The sequence below is a fragment of the Sminthopsis crassicaudata genome, chromosome 4, assembly GCF_048593235.1.
Source record: "Sminthopsis crassicaudata isolate SCR6 chromosome 4, ASM4859323v1, whole genome shotgun sequence".
NCBI lineage: Eukaryota > Metazoa > Chordata > Mammalia > Dasyuromorphia > Dasyuridae > Sminthopsis > Sminthopsis crassicaudata.
This window is the reverse complement of record NC_133620.1, coordinates 101595791-101616053: the sequence shown is the minus strand read 5'-3', so window position 1 is coordinate 101616053 and position 20263 is coordinate 101595791. Positions and strand designations below refer to the sequence as shown.

Genomic DNA, 20263 nt, shown 5'->3' with positions numbered 1-20263 from the left:
CTAATCCCGCATTCAGATTCCGGGCTCCACCACCCCGGCGATGTGGGAGGGAAGCTTCTAGTCCTGGATCTGCCCCGCCCCCCCACCCCTCTCCAACCCAAAGGACCGTCCACCCTCCGCTTTTCCCGCTCCCCACCCCCACCCACCATACCCCGCCCCTTCCCTCGCAGGCGCGCGCACGAAACCACATACATGCACACACACACACACACACACACACACACACACACACACACACACACACACACACACACATTTCCTGACAATTAGGGAGCACACCTAGCCAACCCCGCGTTCAGCCGAGCAGCTTTTGTCTGCTGTCTGGTTTGGTCCGAGGGCCGAGGCTCTGTTAAGTTGCTTTGGAGAAGCTCTCTTTAGGAATGCCGGCTTGGCTGAAGTCTCGAAATTAACACGGCCGCCGGGAACCTGAGAGTGGCGGGAGGGAGGGAGGAGGGGGGCGGCGACGGAGGGAGACTCGGGGAGCTAAAGGGGTGAGGAAGTCGGGGGGCAGAGGTGATACACGGGGGGAGGGGATGAAAAAGAGAAGAAGAAAAAGAAAAGTAAGGCAGTTTTTTTTCCCCCTTTCCTTTGTTATAATCCAGTCTTTTAAAAAATGTGTGGAGTGAGATGAGGAGGGGAGGGGGCTGGTATATATGAGGGAGGGAGGGGGGAGGGAAGGAGGTGGTGTTTGATGAGGGAGGGATGAAGGTGGGATATGAGGAGGAGGTGAGGTGGCTTTGGCTGAATTCGAGTTGAATTGGATTTTTGCTTTTTCTCTAATTGACTGGGACTTCGGAACTGCGGGCGGGTTGCGAGCCCACTGTTGTCTGGGTCCAGAGAGTATCGGGGTACGAGTTGGCTCTGAGAGAAGGTGCAGGGTGGGTCTGAACTGGGGGAGATTGTGGGGACTGAGGCGGGGTACGTGGTGTGGATCGAAAACACCTGGGGGGAGCTTGCTCCCCGGGACTCTCGAGCTGCTGTGTGGTGGGAAACTAGAGCGGTTGTGTAGGGTTTCCAGCAGTAGTTGCCACATACGGAGATGGAAGCCGGAGGGGGATGTGTTGTGGAGCCCTTTTTACCAGCAGGGTGATTGGGGTGGTGAGGGCTGGAGGGAGGCGAGAAGGAAGGCGGAGGGAGAGAGACTGAATCTGTCTAAATGCCAATTCCCTGAAGTTCAGCGCATCGCTTGTCATTTCATACCTTAATACATATTTATGTCTGAACTGAAATAGGTTTCATAATTAACTCCCAGAGTCATCCGCAGAGGTTAAAGGGACCCCAAAGATTTGTGCATTGATTGGGTACCACTGCTGTGTGTGCGTGTGCGCGCGCGTGTGTGTGTGCCCCGTGCTAACCCATTGAGAAGAATAATTATTTTTCTCGACTGGAAGCTACAGCAGAAAATCAGACAAGGGAGAGAGAGCAGAGAAGGGGAGGAGAGAGAGAGAGAGAGAGAGAGAGAGAGAGAGAGAGAGAGAGAGAGAGAGAGAGAGAGAGAGAGAGAGAGAGAGAGAGAGAGAGAGAGAGAGAGAGAGAGAGAGAGAGAGAGAGAGGGAGAAGAGACAAAGGGAGCGAGTGCAAGAGAGAGAAGAGACGACTTAGCATCAGAAACTGTGAGTATCGAGAGAAAACAAGCAGAAAGTGCTGAGAGTCAGGGACTTACCAGTTGAGATTGGGCCGGGGAGGGGAGGGGGAAAGAGGCTAGAAATGACTCTGTGCAGTTGGGGTTTGACTGAGAAAAGGGGAGAGGCGTGAGAGGGTAAAAGGGAATTGGGGATAAGGCGCTCTGAGGCTGTTGATTAGCCCCTCTAGTGCTAGCCCAAATTTCTCTTCAGCTTGCCAGTGGGAGCCGGGAACCTTCTCCCTTCACATTGTCTTTGTTTCCCTTTAAGATTTCTTTGCTAGTGGAATTCAGAGGGCAGTGTGGGAGCGGAGGTAACTGAGTCTCCCCCGGTGAGACAAGTAGCCATGTTTCGGGATGCCGTTGCTCAGCTGGTCTCTACCTTTGCCCCTCAGGGAGGCGGGTGGTGTTGGTGCTGGGTAAGGTATATGGACTTGCTTGTTGATAGGGGATGTGGACAAGACTTTTAGAGAGACTTGCATATAAGCTTCTTTCAAGAAAGGAAAAAGTAGAGATGTCCTTTCTCCAGGGACAGTCAATCAGGTGGTCTCCAGGGATATTGAGAGAGCACTAACAATTTTGTAACCATGCTTAGTTACAAAATTAATTAACTAGGGCTACATAGCAGGCAGCAATATCATGGAGGAGGGACGGAACACAAATGTTCTTCTTGTTGCCTCATCCTAATGTGTCTTAGCCCGGCTATAAGTGCCCAGTCCTCTTCTCCAGCTCCATCCCAACCCCAACCCCAAATATGCTTCATTACATCTCTGGCATTTCAGAGTACTCCCTATTTCAGTATACCTAAAGGGAGGTTTTAGAAAGTTGAGTTTGGGGGTTTCCCCAAAGAAAAAAGAAGCAAGAATACCTGAATGGGTAGAAGTTTGGGATTTAGTAAGGGAAATGAGGACTGGGACTGGCCTACCCCTCTTCCAGAGAATGAGAGTTCATTACCTAGCCTACTACTGACTACATTACCTTGCCTGACTACTGCTGGGCAAAAATTGGCTGGTCATCAGTTCTTTGTCTTTAGCAAGATTACCTGAAGGAGGTGCTCTGGAGCCCAGAAGGAAGAAAATTGTACTTGCCTCAGCCCTGGGTTTCTGTTTTGCTATTGATTTCTTTGCTCTGGGCTCCTCAGAAGCTAGGGATAAGAGAAGGGGCTTTGTTCTTGCAGTTTCTCTGAGGGTGTGACCATATTCTTCCTCACTCAAGAAAGACTAATTTGGATTTGTAGGAGAGATGTCAAACTCTCTGGAGAAGAGGCTTCCACAGCACTCATTTATCCCCTTTATTTTCTGATTCAGGCAGAGGTCTGCCCTTCCCCCAATCGGGAAGTTCTTTCTTATATCTAATTTGAATCCTTCCTGCTGTCTCTGCCTCTGATCCACTCAGATATATTGCAAAAAGTAGGTGCAGAGAGCACTAAAGACTAGAAAGTCCTGACTCTTCTGTCTAGCACATCATAGGGGTGGGGGAGGAAAGAAAACCCCCAAAGTGGATAGGGTTCGTCTGTCTCCTTAGATCAATTCTAACTTCCAGTCAGTCCACCATAACTGAGATTTCATTAGAATGGGGAAAACACCTAGCATGTAAATATGTCTCTCACAGATACAGTTCATCAAATCATCTATAAATTATAGTTTTAGAAAATTGTGACGGCCATTGAGACATTCAGTGATTTGCCCAGATCAAACATTCAAAATATCATCCTGAGGCTGAACTTGAATCCTACCTATTCCATGACTAGCTTTCTATCCATCAGCCCATATTTCTTCCAGATCTGGAGCATAAAGCCACCCAGAACTTATTCCTTAGAGCTTAGAATTCCAAGTTTTCTGGGAAGTCAACTTTGGGGCTCCTTTTTTCCAGAGATAATCCTTAGGACTGCAGTTCCAGGAAAGAAAATGGAATTATGCCCCCAGGGGAGAGGTAGTCAATGCCAAATGAGGCAGAATAACCATGACAAATCATCCTTAGGAGAGTCTCTGCTCAGCTTCCCTACCCACCTTTACTTCTGTCTTCTTCCCAAGGCAGTTTTCTTTTTAATGTTTCTTCCTTAACTTACCCATGTCAACTTCCCCCTGTGGAAAAGAACCCTCTGGGAAGACTTTCAGGCATTCAAGTAAGAATGAAAACCATTCAAGATTACAAGCATTTTATTTTGGGGGGGGGGAGTTCAGGGAGTAGGTGGCATCTTGATGTGTCTGGATATGGGGGCATTAAGAGAAAAGGAAAAAAACCAGGAGAAGAGAGGAGAGTCTGAAAATGGGGTACAGAGATGAGACAACAGATATTGTAAATATTTTAATTTATTTTTACCCAGATGAATGATAACGATATGCAAAAAGTCAAAGACTTTGGGTTTGTTGTTGGATTTTGTTTTGTTTTGTTTTGTTTTTAACCAATAGCTTGGAACTTCTAGGTAACAAAACTGTCTGGGGAAGAATGGAGGAGACAGACCAATGCCAGAGTGACTCCCACTACCATCCTGGAAAAATAGATTAAGGAATAAATAACAAACCAAGTACAGGACTAGAATAGTCTGGGCTGTACAGAATCCCTTAGTTTCTACCTTCCATTTTTTTTTTCTTTCTCTGAGTCTCTTTTTGCCTGCCTTTATCCCCTTTGGGGAAATCTCTTGGCCTTCCCTTCTCCTAAAGAATTCAGTAGCTCTGTTAGCTTTCTGGGTCAGATCAAGCCAGGTATCCTTGTGGGGAATCAGATTGGTAACTTGCCCCTTTGTCCTAGGAAAACTCAGAATCAGGGTGGAGAAGAGGAAGAAGTGCTCATGTAGAAAGGCTTGTTTGATGCTTCCTAGTTTCCTAGAACCCCATTATGGTTCCTAATCAACAGGGGCGTTGAGGAATTCTTCCTCCAGAGATTGTCTTAGATTGTCAGGAAGAATCTTTTTGAATTATTTTCTCCTTAAGGTACTAGTAAGAACCAGAGCATTAGGAAATTTTAAATAGTAGAGGATATTAACCCAATCTAGGCATAGGCACCTTGGTTTACCTTGTCCAGGGTTTTTAAATCATAATGAAGTCCATCTAGTTCCAGTTCATCCTTGGGAATTCACAGGAAATGAACTCTTAAGATTCATCCTAAATGACATCTCCAAACTGAGAGAAAGACAAACAGCACCAACTTGGGCACCTTCTATTATCTCTATGGGGTTGAATCAGAGTCAATTGACTTTCAGGGATTGTTGAGATTTTTACTCTGTCCACCCTTTCTACCACTATTAGCATTAACAAATTCTCTTTCTCTGAATTCTCAGGGCTGGGGAAGAAAGGCTTTAGTATACTTCTGGGCCTTCGTGAGTAAACTATCTCTTGTCACTCCATTCCCTCCCTACCCTCCCTTTGTTTCCTCAGTTTCCATCCAAATAATTTTTAGGTTTCTATCTTAAAGATATTTTTAAAAGGAAAAGAAGTTATATGTACAAAAATATTTTCATTTATTTAATAGATGTTTAGTGCTGTAAGATACTGACTATCTCTCATCTGACATCCCTGAGATAAAATCCTACTAGATTAAATCCTACTAGATTAATGCTACACAATCTATCCCTATGTGCCCCCAGCCCCATATCCTTAGGAGAGACAGTCAGATGTTGGTCTTTGTCACTGAAGTAGAGAGAGCTACCAGGTTAATGCATTCCGGAAGAAATACAGAGGAAAGGATCCAGTTAAGACTTTGAATCACAGAATCTTAGAGTTGTAAGGCACCTTAGAGTAGAGCTTCTTAAACTTTTTCCACTTAGGATACCTTTTCGAGAGAGAAAATTTTACGTAACTACAAATGTGTATGTATGTATGTATGTGTATATATATATATACATATATATATATATATACATATATATATACATATATATAAAACAGGTACACAAATCAAACATTTATTGATAATAAATCATAATTTTGCAACACGCATATTCAGTGATGAATGACTATATGGGATTATGAATCACAGTTTAAGAAGCTAGGTCTTAGAAGATATCTCATACAATCCCCATCCCATGTAGGAATCCCTTCTATGATATCTCTGACAGGGGCCTTTCCTTGCAGACTCCCAGTGATGTTCACTACTTCTTGAGGAAGTCTGCTTGTAATGGATAAAGCACTGGACTGGGAGTTAGGTGCCTGGATTAAAATGTTACTAAAGACATTACCTGGGATAATTATGTCTCCTTTCAAGGGATCAATGTGCTTATCTATAGAATGGGGATAATATTCAGACTAATTACCTTTGTAAATCTTAAACTGCCATACAAGTATGAGGTACTTTGGTAATTTTTAGTGGTTAGAGACTTCTTTCCTTTCAGTGAGTCAAAATCTGTCATCATATACATTTCCTTTATGAGACATGAGAGCTTCGTGTCTGGGAAGAATTTAAGGCTCATTACACTTCTTGTTTCTTTCTCCTTCAGAGATAGATTCCCTCTCTCAGAGCCCCTTCCCCATTCTTGCTTACTCTCCCATTTGGATGACTGGAGTCATTTCTAGTCCTGCTTCATTTGAGATAGGCTTGGGGGTGGGATGAAGGAGCAAGTGTTTTTCAAACTCTAAAGCACTATATGTATGAGCCATCATCAGGAATAATGACAATCAGTACATCTAAGGGCACACTATATCTTAGAGACAAGAAAGCAGGTTACCCACTGAGGCTAGCAAAGGTGAGGTGGAGGACAGCTCCCAGAGAGCTCCAGCCAAGGGCACTTCCCAGACTCTTATTAAAGGATCTTGGGGTTTTCCTATGAAAGAGGATTTAGCTTTAAGGCTGGATCTGAGGGTGCTGGGGATTGACTGCTCTCTGTAGGGTCAGACATAGTCATGATCTTTCTTAGCAGGGGGGAGGAATAGGGGAGGAAGATCACCACTTAGAGTTGTCTTCACAGTCCCTGCTTTGCCATCAGGAAAAAATAACAGCAGTATGAGGTCAGGATCACTATAGCCCTTCCCCACTCCCTTGTTCTGTCTTCTCATTCTCTCCATCTCCCTTCCTGTTTGCTTCTTATTTTTCAATTCCCCTTCTCTACCTCTGTACCTCATATTTACCAGTCTAAATTTTTCTCCTATTTTCTTTTCTAGATATTTTCCTCTGGCAAGCTTTCCTCTTGCTGCTTTTCATCCTTATTTTTCCTGCTTTCCTCTTGCTTGTCTAGGTTTGCTCTTTCTCAAGCTTTATCTATCTAGCTTACTCCTTTTCTATTTTCTCTCTACCTCCCTTTCTATTTTTCTCATTCCCTCCTTCCTCCTTTCCTTTGTCTTCCATCTCCTTTTTTTTCCCTTCTGAGCTGCTCTCTTTCAATCCAGTTTTCTCTGAGCTATCCACACAACAAGCCACACTCCTTCCCTTTCCCCTCCCATCCTTCCTAAGGCAACAGGACTGGGGTTGGACCAGTAGACAGGGCAGTCTGCTATCTCATTAGAGGCCTGAGAATGTGTAGTCATGGAGAACAATAAGAACAAACAGGAGGGAAGAATGGGGCCTCTGTCAAGGCAAGAGAAATTTCCTAAATCCCTGTGTTTAGGCTGAATGGGAGCACCTGAGAGATTGGGAGAAGGAGGAGGAGGGAAGGACAGAGCTGGGAGATGTGGGGAGCAGGCATCCAGGGCCCTCTGTAGTCAGCCAAGATAGAGACCATGGGCATCTGTTAGGATTTCAGGGAAAATACTCAGAATTCTGTCTTTCTATCTCTAGATAGAAAGTGAGAAAGTGGGGATGTGATTCAGGAAATCTGAACAGGGAATGTGCAATCCACAAAGCTGAGAGCTTGCTAAGGGATAAGAAAGAGAAGGAGAGATATAAGTGATCCTGAGATCACTTTCCTATAATTGGTGCCTGTGAGATTTTTTTGAGCTATGTCTCCCAGTCTCCCATTTTCTATTACCAGCTGTGGTTGGGAATCTAGAGATTAATTGGAGTTCCAAGATGGACATGAGGTCAGAGAAAATCATTGTGAACCAAGAAGCAGTGGGGATTAAGCAGACAAGTCATTGAATGGTTTTTGTGAGTATGAACTGTGATCTTAATTGGAGAATCTTCACTTTAACCATGACTTTTGGAAGAAGTAGAGGATACTTTTCCACTGGGATTAGGCTTGAATAACTTCCCTCTGCCAAAGCAGTTCAAGGTCCTCAGATCTAGAAAGAGCACTTGTTGCCCAAGTCCATCTGGTCTCAGGACAGAAAAAAAGAAGCAGCTGCCCATCAAAGGTGCACCTGGCAAATCAGAACCTTGACTTTACTCTTGTCTGAGTGCCATTTCCATTTGCTCAAATACTCCCTTTGGGGAGAAAAGCTCCTGTTTTGTCTCATTTTCCAATTTCAGAATGTCCTAAGATTCAAAGCCAGAGTTCAATAGATTTTTCAAGATGCTTAGTCACACTGAGAGGAAGGGAAGGAACAGATAGAGATGGGAGGAAGGAGAGGAGAGGGTGTGACGCTCAAGACTGGGTGCTCAGAAAAAAAGGATATAATAACAGAGAGAAACATTGATCCAATCACTCCTCAAGCTGGGTGAATGATCCAAAGAAATTATTTAACTGAGCAGAGTAGTTTATTGTGTATCTATTTGGAGCGAAGACTAATTAGGGAAAGGGAAGGAAAGGGAGAGAGGATACAAACTCAGAGGAGTGGAAGCAGGAGGTGGTTTGGGGGAGAGTGGGGAAGATCAAGTGTTGGGGGATACCAGAAAGGTGCCTTAGCTCTTATGCTCAGAATAACCACCATTACAACAAAAAGGCATGGAGGGGGGGAGGAAAGGGGGGAAGAGTAGTTCTGAAAGGAAGAAAGGAGAAAAAAAAATGCCCTCTCCCAATAACATATCAGGGAGAAATGAATACACAGGACACAGAGGGAATGAGATCAAAAGGGAGTGGATACAGGGGTTTGTGCTTCACAGACCAAACAGAAGGCAGCTCAATGAGACCTTTGTTATTGAAGTACCCTAGAATCAGGGTTCAAGGAATACCTGACCAGGGCTCCTCCCTGGTTTCCGCCCCTCGGCTGCTGGAAGCCCAGCTCCCAGTTCACTGGAGGAGACAAGAGGGGAAAGAGTGGGAGGGATCGATGTCTAAAAAATTAGTCAAGTAGTTCTAAGCACTGCTCAGATTGGATGTGTGCTTGGAGGGAGGGGGAAAGGCATGGGAGGTAAAGCAGGACTGGTAGGCCAAGGTCCGCTCATCCCTAGTCCAGACAGAATGTAGAAGTAGTTTGGGATTAAGAGCAATAGAAGAAGGGAGAGCTGAGAAAACTGCTTTAGCAAGTGATTGGAGGGGATCTCATGGAAGTTGTTTCTGTTGCCAGGGGCCAGGTGAGCTAACTGCGGACCCTCGGGACTGTCTGTCTTGTACTCCAGTTGGGAAAAGAAGAAGGAAAGGGAGGGATTAAGGGGACCGAGGGTTGGCTGAAGTTTTCTGGAAAGCCTTTGCTCTCCACTCTGGAGTGAATCTTCGAGCTTGTGAATGCTGAAGCAGTCAGGAAGGGAGAAGAAAGAACTGCAGGAGTGGGAAATCTGTGGATTGGGTTCCTATTCTCAGAGGGTATGAATGAGGAGCAGAGAGTCCTGAGGTCAGCTCTTCAGCCTAAGGAGTCTGCAGAAAACGTGAGATTCCACGAGAAAGGAGTTAGCCAAAGTTTAGCAACTTTGGCAATGAGAGTGTCCCCATGAGTCTAGACATGATTGCAAACCTGGGGACAGGAAGAAGTGTTTTTCTAGGGTAGATGTCTCCCTGGGATAAATGGGAGCCATTTGGTGGGCAGCTGATAAGTGTCCAGGCTCCAGAGGGCATACAATGCCAGGAGTACAGCTGTCTCTGTCTTATTAAGCCATTATTAGGGGAGGTAAGGAGCTATGCCATGGAACTTAGGATCATATGGACACTCCTGGAAATGAGGAGAAGCTGTGTGTGTGTGTATGTGTGTGTGTGTGTGTGTGTGTGTGTGTATGTGTGTGAGTGTGTGTGAGTAGTTTCTGAGAGACTGTTGCTAACAATACATTATCAGGATAAGAAAGAAGGAAACAGCCAAGCTTTCTAGGATGCTGTCCCACTAACAGAGTCAAGAATAAGGGTCTCCCCAGTAATTTTAGATTTAGAAGCTGGTAAGGGCCTCTCTCTCAGTTTTGCCTATTGCTTCAACCCTGATACCATGAAAAAAGAGAGTGGCTTAATCACTCCTACTTGTCAATTATATAATGCCAAAAAGCAAAAGCCCACCACTACCTTCCCTACCATTACCTACTTTCCCCATCACTATTGTCAAGGACCCTTTGGATCCTCTAATATCTCCCCATCACCAGCACCTTAAGCCTTTTAGAAACACCATCAACTTTTCTTCACTTTCTCTACTTTCACTCAAGGTTAGAATAAACAATTGTTCTCTTCTGAGAAGCCCATGAGAGAGTAAAGTTTGCATTTATCTTAATCAAATGGCTAGAAAGTCTAGGGCACGGGTTCTTAATATGGGTGAACCCATATAAAAATATTTTGAGTACTGTATTTCAGTATGATTGATTACCTTTGCAATTTTTTGAATTTTATTTCATGTACTTCAAAACATTATTCTGAGAAAGGAAAGGATTCCATGATACACAAAAAGTTGAGATCTCCTGGTATAGGCAGTCACTCCTAGGTTTCACAAAGCTTGGGAGTCTTGGGAGATTTTGTTGATATCTATAGAACTCAAAAAAGATAAGGGATACTTATTTCTAATTCCAATTATCACTGCCATGGGCTAGAAAGGGTTAATGTGTGTAAGGACCTGTAACATCTGGGGCACAAGGGCAGCCAGCATTGAAAGAATCCATCTCCATGCTCTGGGGGAAAGGGGTGGGGGAACATTGAGGTCTCCAAGGCAGGGGGTTGGAAGCTAATTAAGGGAATTAAAAAGTGTCCTTTATGGCAGGAAGCTACTACCACCACCTCCAAAAGCCCAGAGTGAGTACCATTGTGTGGAAGCTTTTGTGGGACAGAGAACTGAAGACTCATTACAAGACTGGCTTTAGTATTCCTGGGGCGAGGATTGGGGGACAAAGGTGAAGAATAACACTTGGGGGGCCTTGGACTAAAGCCAGGCTAAACCAGCTCTGGGAGGCTGGGGATGGGTGGGGAGGGAGAATTTTCTCAGGTATACCCAGCTCCCCATTTTCTTTGGATTTCCCACCGATGGATCCTCCCTTAGCTCTCTGCTGTGGCTTATGGCTTTTCATTCCTATGTGATTGCTTTTCCCAACTCATGTAGGGCTAAAAGCCATGGGCTACAGGGAGGGGAGAGCCTCCTCTTGCGACAGCTCCTGCGTCTCCCCTTGGAACCCACATTCTGAGCCTCACTGAGAAAAGGACACTGGAACCCCCAGGGTTCTAGTTTGGATGGGATGATGGGACTGGGGCAAGGAATGAGCTATAAAACAGTAACATAAAGAATGCTGGAGTCAGAAGCTCTGAGTTCTAGTACTGTTTTGTCACTAATTCAATGAATGTGCTTTAGCCTCTAGATCTCAGTTTTCTCATCTGTGAAATGGGGGGGGTTGAAGTACTTTTCTTTTTTTGTAAATATTATTTTCTAATTACACATAAAAATAGTTTTCAATATTCATTTTCATAAGATTTTGAATTCCAAATTTTTCTTCTTCCCCCTCTATCCTCCTCCCTCCCCTAGATGGCAAGCAATCTGATATAGATTATACATATGCAATCATAGAAACATATTTCCACATTAGTCAAGTTGCAAAAGAAGAAACAGAACAAAGGGGAAAAGTCACAAAAAAATTAAAAAGTGAAAATAATATGCTTTGATCTGCTTTCAGACTTTACATGAACTAGATCTTTATAGTCCTTTCTACTTTTGTGATTATGGTAAAGGGGGAAGGTATGCTACACTGGGAGTTAAAAGGCCAAAATTCAAATCCTGAGCTCTGTCACTTACTATCTGTGTAATATTGGACACATTTTTTTAACTCTCTGCCTCCTCAGTCTCCTCAATTGTTAAAAAAAAAAAAAAAAAAAGATTAGACTTGATGACATCTAAAAATTGATTTCAATCCTAAATCTATAATCTCCTTTCCCAAATAGAAGGCAAGATTCTTGAGTACAAGTAAAACATTTCTATCATTTTACACTTAGTGGGTGACTAAATGTTTGTTGCGGGAGAGCTAGTAGAAAATGGGACATCTAAAGTGCCTACATTCTAGGATTTCTCATTCATATTATATCTACTAGCAATAACCCAGAACAGAAGTGATTTTTAAAAACAGTCAGGGAACTTTAAAATCAACTGGTATCCTAGACCTCCAAGATCATAAATTATAGGATCATGAAATCATCTCGTCCAACTTGTCCCTAAAGCATGAATTTCAGTGGCATTCCTCAAAAGCAGACATCCAACCTTTCAATAAAGACCTTTAAATGTTGGGAAATAATCATTTGCTGAGTCGGCCAATTCCATATCTGGACAGCTCTAAGGTTTGAGAAAGCTCTTTGTAAATGATGAAGTACTGTATTAGTGAATGAACTACCATCCTCACCATCTTCATCCTCATATTTAGGGCCCAAATTGACCTTTTAACCTATTTGGTCCCAGTTCTGCCTCCTAGGACCAAATAAAATGAGTCATTGGTCAAATGACATCAAAGGAATAGTGTCCAGAAGGAGGAAGATGTAGCATAGAAAGGACACTGCATCGTTTGGAGAGTATCCAGGAGAGAGATTAAGATGGTGAGAAGACTGGAGACTGAGCCACCTGAGGATCTGCTGGAGGAATTGGGGAAGTTTAACCTAAAGAAGAGAAGCCACTAGAGGGAGGGGGAGAATGGTATCCATCTTCCAAGTGTTTCAAGGGCTGTGAGATAGAAGAGAGCTTAACCTTGTTTTGCTTGTTCCCAGAATACTGAACTAGAACCAATGGGTAGAAGGCGCAGAGAGGCAAATTTAGACTCAATCCCTACTAAGTAGAACTGTTTAGCAGTGGAATGGGTTTCCTCAGGATGTAATGGGCTTTCCCCAATGAATCCTACACAGGCTCAATGACTATTTGAAAGCCATGTTGAAAAAAGATATAGATTTTCAGGTATGAGTTAGATTCAGTCACTGAGTCCTATTGAAACTGAGATACTGCAATGTTGTGGCATACTTGATAGTATTTTTCATTTCTTTTCTAAGTTTTTCTTGGCCAAGAATCTTGGTCAATTTTCCCCTAAAATGTAACATTGAAAATTGTATTGGATCCCCCAGACATATTCTGATAGGACAAGGATTAATGAGGCTATCACTGCATTCCTTCTGGAAGCTCTACTTCTTTACAGTTTTTTTCAGATCTGCCAATCCATTAAATACTTATTAAGTACCTAATTATGGGTAAGACATTGTGCTAGACAGTAGACATTAAGAAAAAAAATCAAAGAAAACACAGACCATGTCCAAAAAGAGTTTATATTCATTTAGAGGAACACAACATGTAAACAAATATATTATATTATGTTTTGTCATGCCGTGTCATATTATATTATGTTATACAAACATGCCATAATTTGAGGAGGGAGAAAGCACTAATAACTGAGTAGATTAGGAAAGATTTCCCATTGGCAGCCAATGAGCGAAACCTTGAAAAGACCTAGTATTTTAACAAGGAGAGGTGAAAAGGAATTTGTTGGGTTTTGAAAAAGAATTAGAAGAGTCAATCCAGAGATCAATGGGCCCCATTATTTAGTGTACTATCTATGAGAAGGCCATATTCCTTAAGGCAACACAGAAGAAGATGCAGGAACAGAGAAGAAAGGGTCTTAGTATGCAACATATGTCTACTAAACAAGGGCAAGACTTTTCATCTAGTTGCAATGTCACACTTGTGGACTCTACTAATTCACAGAACATGAAACCCTCACCATACTCTGTTAAACATGGACTACATGCTCAGTTACTATGTTGCTGGCTGTATCTTATCTATTTAGTACAATTGATTTTTTGAACCCAGATGCAAGATTTTACATTTATCCCTGTTACATTTCATTTCCTTAACCTCAGCCTACAATTCTAGCTTGTTAGAATTCTTTTGGAGCGCCATTCTGTCGTGCGTTAGCCATCTCTTCCAACTTCAAATCATCTGAAAATTTGGTAAGCGTGTCATCCACATAGATCTATTTATAGATAAAAATAAGGATTAAAACAGCAACTTTAGCTGACTCGACCGAGGTCACTGACTAGAGTCTTCTAAATTCCTTCAATGTCTTCCTAGTATAGATGAAATACTCCACATTATAAGAGGTTGAAAAGAGAGGCACATAGGAAGAAAGAGAGACCCAGAATGGAATTAGAGAAGTGATTGTACTGAGGGTATTCTGGAAAGACACCACATTCAGCTCTTGCTTATAGAATTGTGGTGTGCTCCATTCAGGGAATTTTCTTTCCTTTGCCCTTCTCATAATATATAAGATGTTCCCCACATAGAATATTTCTGCACCTTAGACAAAACTTGAAAATTTCTGTCCCCATCTCTGAATATATATTCTTTATTGAATGGTTATAACCTTTGTTATATAATACAATTCAATTCACCACAAAATAAAATACCTGCTTGATATAGAAAACACAATTTCTTGCCATTAAAATATGTACAGTTGTAAACTGTAGCAGTAAAGTAGCCCTCCTTGCCCCCTCACTCTCCATTCCCACACCCTCCTGTTTCTCTGTATTTATCTGCATGGAACAGGGATAGATTCCAATCTGAACTCCCATCAGGAAAAGCTGTGTTCAAATCTCACTTCTGCCACTGGTTTTGTGACCTTGGGAAAGCTACTTTCACTCTGAATCTCAGTTTGTTTTTTTTTCACATGTAAAATGAGGATTATACCTGCAGCTTCTACCTTGTAGGGTTATTGTGAGAATCAAATGAGGTAATGTATGTGGAGTGGTATATAAATATCAATATCAATAAATACCAATATTATTATGTTGCACTGGAAACTGATCCCTTGCCCCAGCATGCCTACCATCCAGCCATTCTCTAGGAAATCCCCTTCCTGTTTTGATCTGAGCAACTTTCTTCTCAACCTAGAAGCCTCCAGGAGACAGAAAGGATCTAGGTTACTCAGGATGAGTGACTACAGAAACATTCCTGGCTTTCATTCCCAACTTCCTATTCATCTGTGCTATAAGCAACTGTCAGAGAGAATGTGCAGGGGATATACTTCTCAGGAGATCTGAGGGAAGACATTTGCTCATAATGTTATTCAAAGGATCAACTCCATAGCTCTTCATTTACCATCTATTTCTCTTCTCTGGGACTAGGTATAAAAACAAAAAGGAATTAAAGAGATGCCCCATTCAAAACTCACTGAGATTAGACCCGGATGATGTTCCGCTCCTTTCTTTGATTTAGAGTCTTCCAAGGTTAAATAGTGGAAAAGAGTGAAATCAGTATCCAATAATGTCTCTCAAACTTTGAGTTTCTTCTTTCTCAGAAATCCATGCCTTCCCTTATATGATTGTCTCCCTGTCCCAGTCAAATAGTCTGTTCCATTCCATGAACTTTAGCTTTCTTTTCCTGCACTCTGGGTCTACCTTCCCAGGTAGGCTGAGTCTCAGGGATCTTGTTTCTGAGTTTGCTGGTGACTCTACTAGAATTCAAGGACTGTTCAGGGTCAATACCTGTTAGTGCTCTCAGGAATAAAAGAAGAACCCAAAGCTGAAGGTATGAAGATCATGGTGGAAGGAACAGAGTTGGAAAAAAAGGCATTTGTGTACCCTGGGCAAAGTTTGAAAACGATGTCCCTGGCCCAGGAAAATTGATTAGGAAAAAAGGGTTGGTCTAGATGGTCTTTTAAGCTCTTTTCTAGTTTTAAAATTCCACATTTTATATTCTTAGCTGCAGCTCTGTATCAAGCTTTGATCAGAGCTCAGAAGGGTGTGGCCAACTTTCACTGAGCAGGAAAGGAAAAATCCCAGAATGTCAACATACAAGGGCAGAATTTTCACAGTCTAGGACCCCTGTTGCCTCCCTGTTCCCCACAAAGTACCGAAATAGCAGGCGCTGGCAAAGGAATATCGCAAGGGGGTAGAAGGAAACATAAAGTTCAGGATTTTAGACTGCTCTCTAGTAGAAACAAGAAAGAGAACTCTCCATTTTCTTCTCCATGATTGAGTAGGTGGGAAAGGGGTCCCAAAATTCTGAGAGGGGAAAAGGTGGCTTGCCCTTAAACTGAGTCCAGGGGTCTTTCCTAACCAGAAAGAAACCTGCAAATCCCTCAGGAATTAGGGTGTTTTCAGTAAGAAAGAAGTCAGGGCCTTGTCTCAACTGGGATGAGAAAGAGTTAACCTCTGAAGAGAGCCAGGGCTTCCCTAGACTTGAGCCTGGTGCCCAGCTTCTGCCCCAGCCCCTGCCAACTAGGAGAAGAAGCCTTGGGATCTGTAGTCAGTGCCACCACCCACCCCTGGCCTAACAGTTTATCAACACTGCCTTGCAGACTACAGCTCCCAGAAACCTACTCTGAATAGGCTTTGGGGGAACAAGGTGGGGGAGGTGTATGGGGAGCGGTGGCAGCAGGAGATGAAGGGAGAGGGAGGAGGTGGCAAGACAAAACCCAATTTTCCCCCCTTCCTTTTTAATTCTTTCTTCTGGTGTGTCTGCTCCACCGCCCGGCTAATCCCCCAAATCCGGTCTCCTAAGCTGCAGCTGCTTCCCTGCCGCAGTGATGAATGGCTCAGGGAGGGAAGGTGAATTCATATTTTAATTACCGAGGTGCGGTACCGAGGGGGATCTTGGGGACGTTGCCTCTCTGGAGCTGGGGAGGGGGATAGAGTTAGCACTGTGCATGAGTGCATGACCATAGGGCTCCCTTCCTTCATCTAGGTGTATCCCTTTCCTCTCTGACTCCTGAGAAGGTGGGGAGGGTGCTGTCTTTACAGGGAGCTACTGTGTTTCTGTCTTGAGAAAGAAGTGTCTCTCTTACTTCTCTGCTAATTTAATGCATGTCCCATTACTGGTTTCTCAACATCCCCATCCCCCCCCACCCCCTAACACAGACACACTCAAGGCTTTGAAAGGGGGTATATCTAATATCAGAGAGATCCTGGATTTTAGTGCCCGAGAGTCTGAGGATCTCCTTTCTTTTTGGCTTAGCCTGGAGCCTGTTCAGCCTGTTTTCTGTAGGTTTTCCCATCTGCACAATGGGGGTGGCATACCATCCCCCCACTCACGCCAGAGACAGAAGGAGGCAGAGGGAGGGGGAGGAATGGAGACAATATTTGTCCTGGAAGGGAGAGGTGACTGGGGTGGGCAAGAGAAGGGAGCACCTAGCCCAGCACAGTGCAGTGCACAGAGCAAGCAATCTAATATCTGCTGGATTATATTGAATTGAATTAAATTGCAAGGGGCTAAGGGAGAGAGGGAATAAGTGGTGATTTCTCCTGGCTGTTTGAAATAATGCTTTTCCCATCTTCCCATTCCATCTCTTAGGCTGGACTTAACATAATAGTATATTTGGCAGAAGAGTAATTTAGACCCCCACATCAAAGGCTGCTTTGGTGAAAACCTTAAAGGGAAAACCCGGGAAGGGAAGCAGGGCACAAGTCATTGCTGAGGAGAGCTTATTCTCCACTGCCCAGGGTCATATTGTCTATTGGAGAGATTATCCAGATACCTTCTCCATATCAGTCACACACACCCAACCCACTGTAGTCCCTCAGTCTCCCCTATTCTGGGCTTTGGGGCTATTTATTTGTTTGCGATATGTTGTTAGGAGTAGATTGGAAATTACTGGAGGAAAGGAGATCGTTTTTGATTACTTGTCAATTTTAAATGTTCAGACTTCCTGCCGTATAAGTTCAAATAAATTTTTAAACCCCAGAAAATGTGAGGAGAAATTGAGAGAGATGGAGGCGATGAGACAGACAGACACAGAGAGAGTGAGAGACAGAGAAAGACAGAAAGGAGGGAAAGAAAAAGAGAGAGAACCTTTCACATAGCACCAGAAAGAAACCCCCAGGTTTCTAAGGAATTAGAGTGTTTTCAGCAAGAAGAGTTAATCTTTAAAGAGAACCCAGGCTTCTTTAGGTTTGAGCCCAATGCCCAGCTCCTGCTTCTTTTACTTTTCCACAAATAAAATGACAAAAGAAAAAAAAATTCAGCACAAAGGTGAATATCTCTTGACTTAGAATGATTTCTGCCAGTGGAAACTGGGAAAGAGGTTGTAAATTTGAATTTACATAATACTAAAAAGTTTGCAGATCATTTTATATACATTATCTTATTTGATCCTCCTCAATTCTGTACTATTTTAATCTCAATTTTATAGATTAAGAAACTGAGACTCAAAGAGATTAAATAATATACCCAAGGGCCACAAAACTAATAAATATATGAATTAATATTTGAAACTAAGTCTTTCTAAACCAACTCCCCTGCTGTGAATCATTAAATCCTCAGGGATTCTGTTACTTGATACTATGTTTGAGGGTCAGTTGGAGGGACAAAATAGGTCTTCTGGATTTTCAACTAGGAACTTGAGGATCAGCTGGAGAGATGATTAATGAGGTGGTCCAGTGGTCTGTACCAGGACAGTTAGCATGGATTTTGTGCCTCATTGGGAGTTAAATTTAAAAGGAGGCTTATTGGTGAATAAGGTTTTGTTTCTCATTTCCAGCCTCCTTTGATATAGTGAGGAAAGGACATGTCTAGAGAGGTAGGCAATATAAAAGGAAAAAAGAGGGGGGGGGGGGTAATGGAGTTAGAAAGCAGCTTTCTCTATTTTAGGCTCATAAGTGATATAGTTGGAGATGGGGGAGAGAATCCTGTTTCTCCCTTGACACACATTCACATAATGTCCTAGGCTAGAGACCAGGTCAAAATAATCAGATCTTTTTCATTAAAGCTTCCTTTCCCCCAATCATGTGGGTCATCCAACGAGATGCTCCCCTTCCTATCCAGCCAACAGACCTGAAATTCCTATAGCACAGAAAGTGAACATTGACATTTCAGAAAATGTTGGACCAAACTTCAGGAGCTCCAGCCCAGCTCAAAGCTGCTGGCTCATTGCTTCTTTCCACTGCTATGTCTTATTCCAACTTGCCATTCTAAACCTTCCTAACTGAGTCTTGTGAGATTATTCTTAAAAGGATGAGACTTTCATATTTTGCCTCATGCAAGACCCCAAGGAAGGTACTGTTGTTAATAGGGCAGGATCAAGAAAGAGGTCATATTTTAAGTGAGAAATTGAACTAGCAGAAAAGGGATAAATAAGGAGATACAAGAGAGGGATCAGTACATAAATAAGCAGAAATGTGTCAAAAGAGAGGCCGGGGAGAGTAATGAGGGAATTATTGTCAACACTATTTTGATAGCTAATTGTAGTGGATTTCTATTCCTGGTTTTCCTTTTGTTGTGAGCCTTTACAATTTTAATAATACTTTTTTGTTAGAGATGGACTGGCCCAAGCAGGAGACATAAAAGAATTGAAAGAGTATAGCTATATCCTCATCTAAAAGTCTTAAGGGGACATGGTCAAATCATTTTCCCTACTCCCTTTCCCATCCCATGTGGAGAAAAGTCCTAAAAATGCCCAATGTTAAAACCTCAACAGTCTGTCTGTCCTCTGGCATTTTCTAGCTAAAGAAACCAAAATTCAAAGAAGTTCAATGACAATCCCAAAGTGACTCAGCAGCGGAGCCAAGAATAACTCTCGAGTCTCCTGACTCCTAGTATGCGCGGGTGTCTAAATCAGTGTCTGTCTGTCTGCTTCTTTCTCTCTCTCTCTCTCTCTCTCTCTAGGTTTGTCATGGGAAAACTCCTTAGATAGCTACAGTAGGTACATCTAGAAATATAGTAGTTTTATTTCCACATTCTATATATATCCTGGAGATTGCTCTCTGGTATCTATATTTACTCCAAGTGAGTGGGTGTATGAAAAGCACTAGAAAATGGGTTATTAAATAACTAGTTTCCCTTCCTGGACTCACTAAGACTCAATCGCCTGCCCATCCCAGTCAGCCATTGGAAATTTATTGTACCTATTAATTACAACCATTAACTACAGCTGGTGAAATTTTTATAAGGAGGACCCTGGTGACTCTGTCTTCCCCACAGCAAATTAACTAGGAGAGGGGTGGGAGGGGAAACATCCCATCGGCACCACGGTCTCCACTGTTCCTGCCTCTTTTCATCTGCCTAAAGAGGCATGAGGATTTTTTTCCCTCCAAAAAGAAAATAGACAAGGGCAGACTTGAACTTCTGGACTTAACAAGGGCTCTGACATCAGCTCAGCCCCTGAGACCACCTCTGTAATTAATCCAGTTTGAACCAGTTTCCGGATAATGCCACGAAGTAGGCTCAGTGGGGCTTTGAGGGGTGGTAGCTGGGAGGATTGACTGCAGCCTATGTTATAAAACAGGGAGGTGAAGTTGATAATGGTTAATTATAGGTTTCTGGGAGAGGCAGGATGGTGTAGTAGGCAGTGTTGAACCTGTAGTCAAAAAAGCATGTGTCTGTATCTTACCTCTGATCCCTCTGAAGCCGGTTCTCCATCTGTAAATGTCTCTACAGAGACTATCTCACCGGCAGTTGTGAGCATCAAATGAGATCCTAGCTTTAGCTCTGAAAGGAACCCTAGAGGTTGATCAATTGTTCAAATAATCAATATTTATTA

At 43.0% G+C, this 20263-nt stretch overlaps 1 protein-coding gene across 1 annotated transcript in view; it reads left to right on the top strand.

Moving 5' to 3' along the window:
- The first annotated feature begins 1520 nt into the window (after window positions 1-1520).
- Window positions 1521-20263, top strand: part of BLACAT1 (BLACAT1 overlapping LEMD1 locus) — a 43512-nt gene continuing 24769 nt past the window's right edge. Inside the window, exon 1 of the mRNA XM_074308956.1 lies at window positions 1521-1613. The gene's annotated coding sequence lies outside the window, so the exon portion shown is untranslated. The remainder of the gene's footprint in view (window positions 1614-20263) is intronic.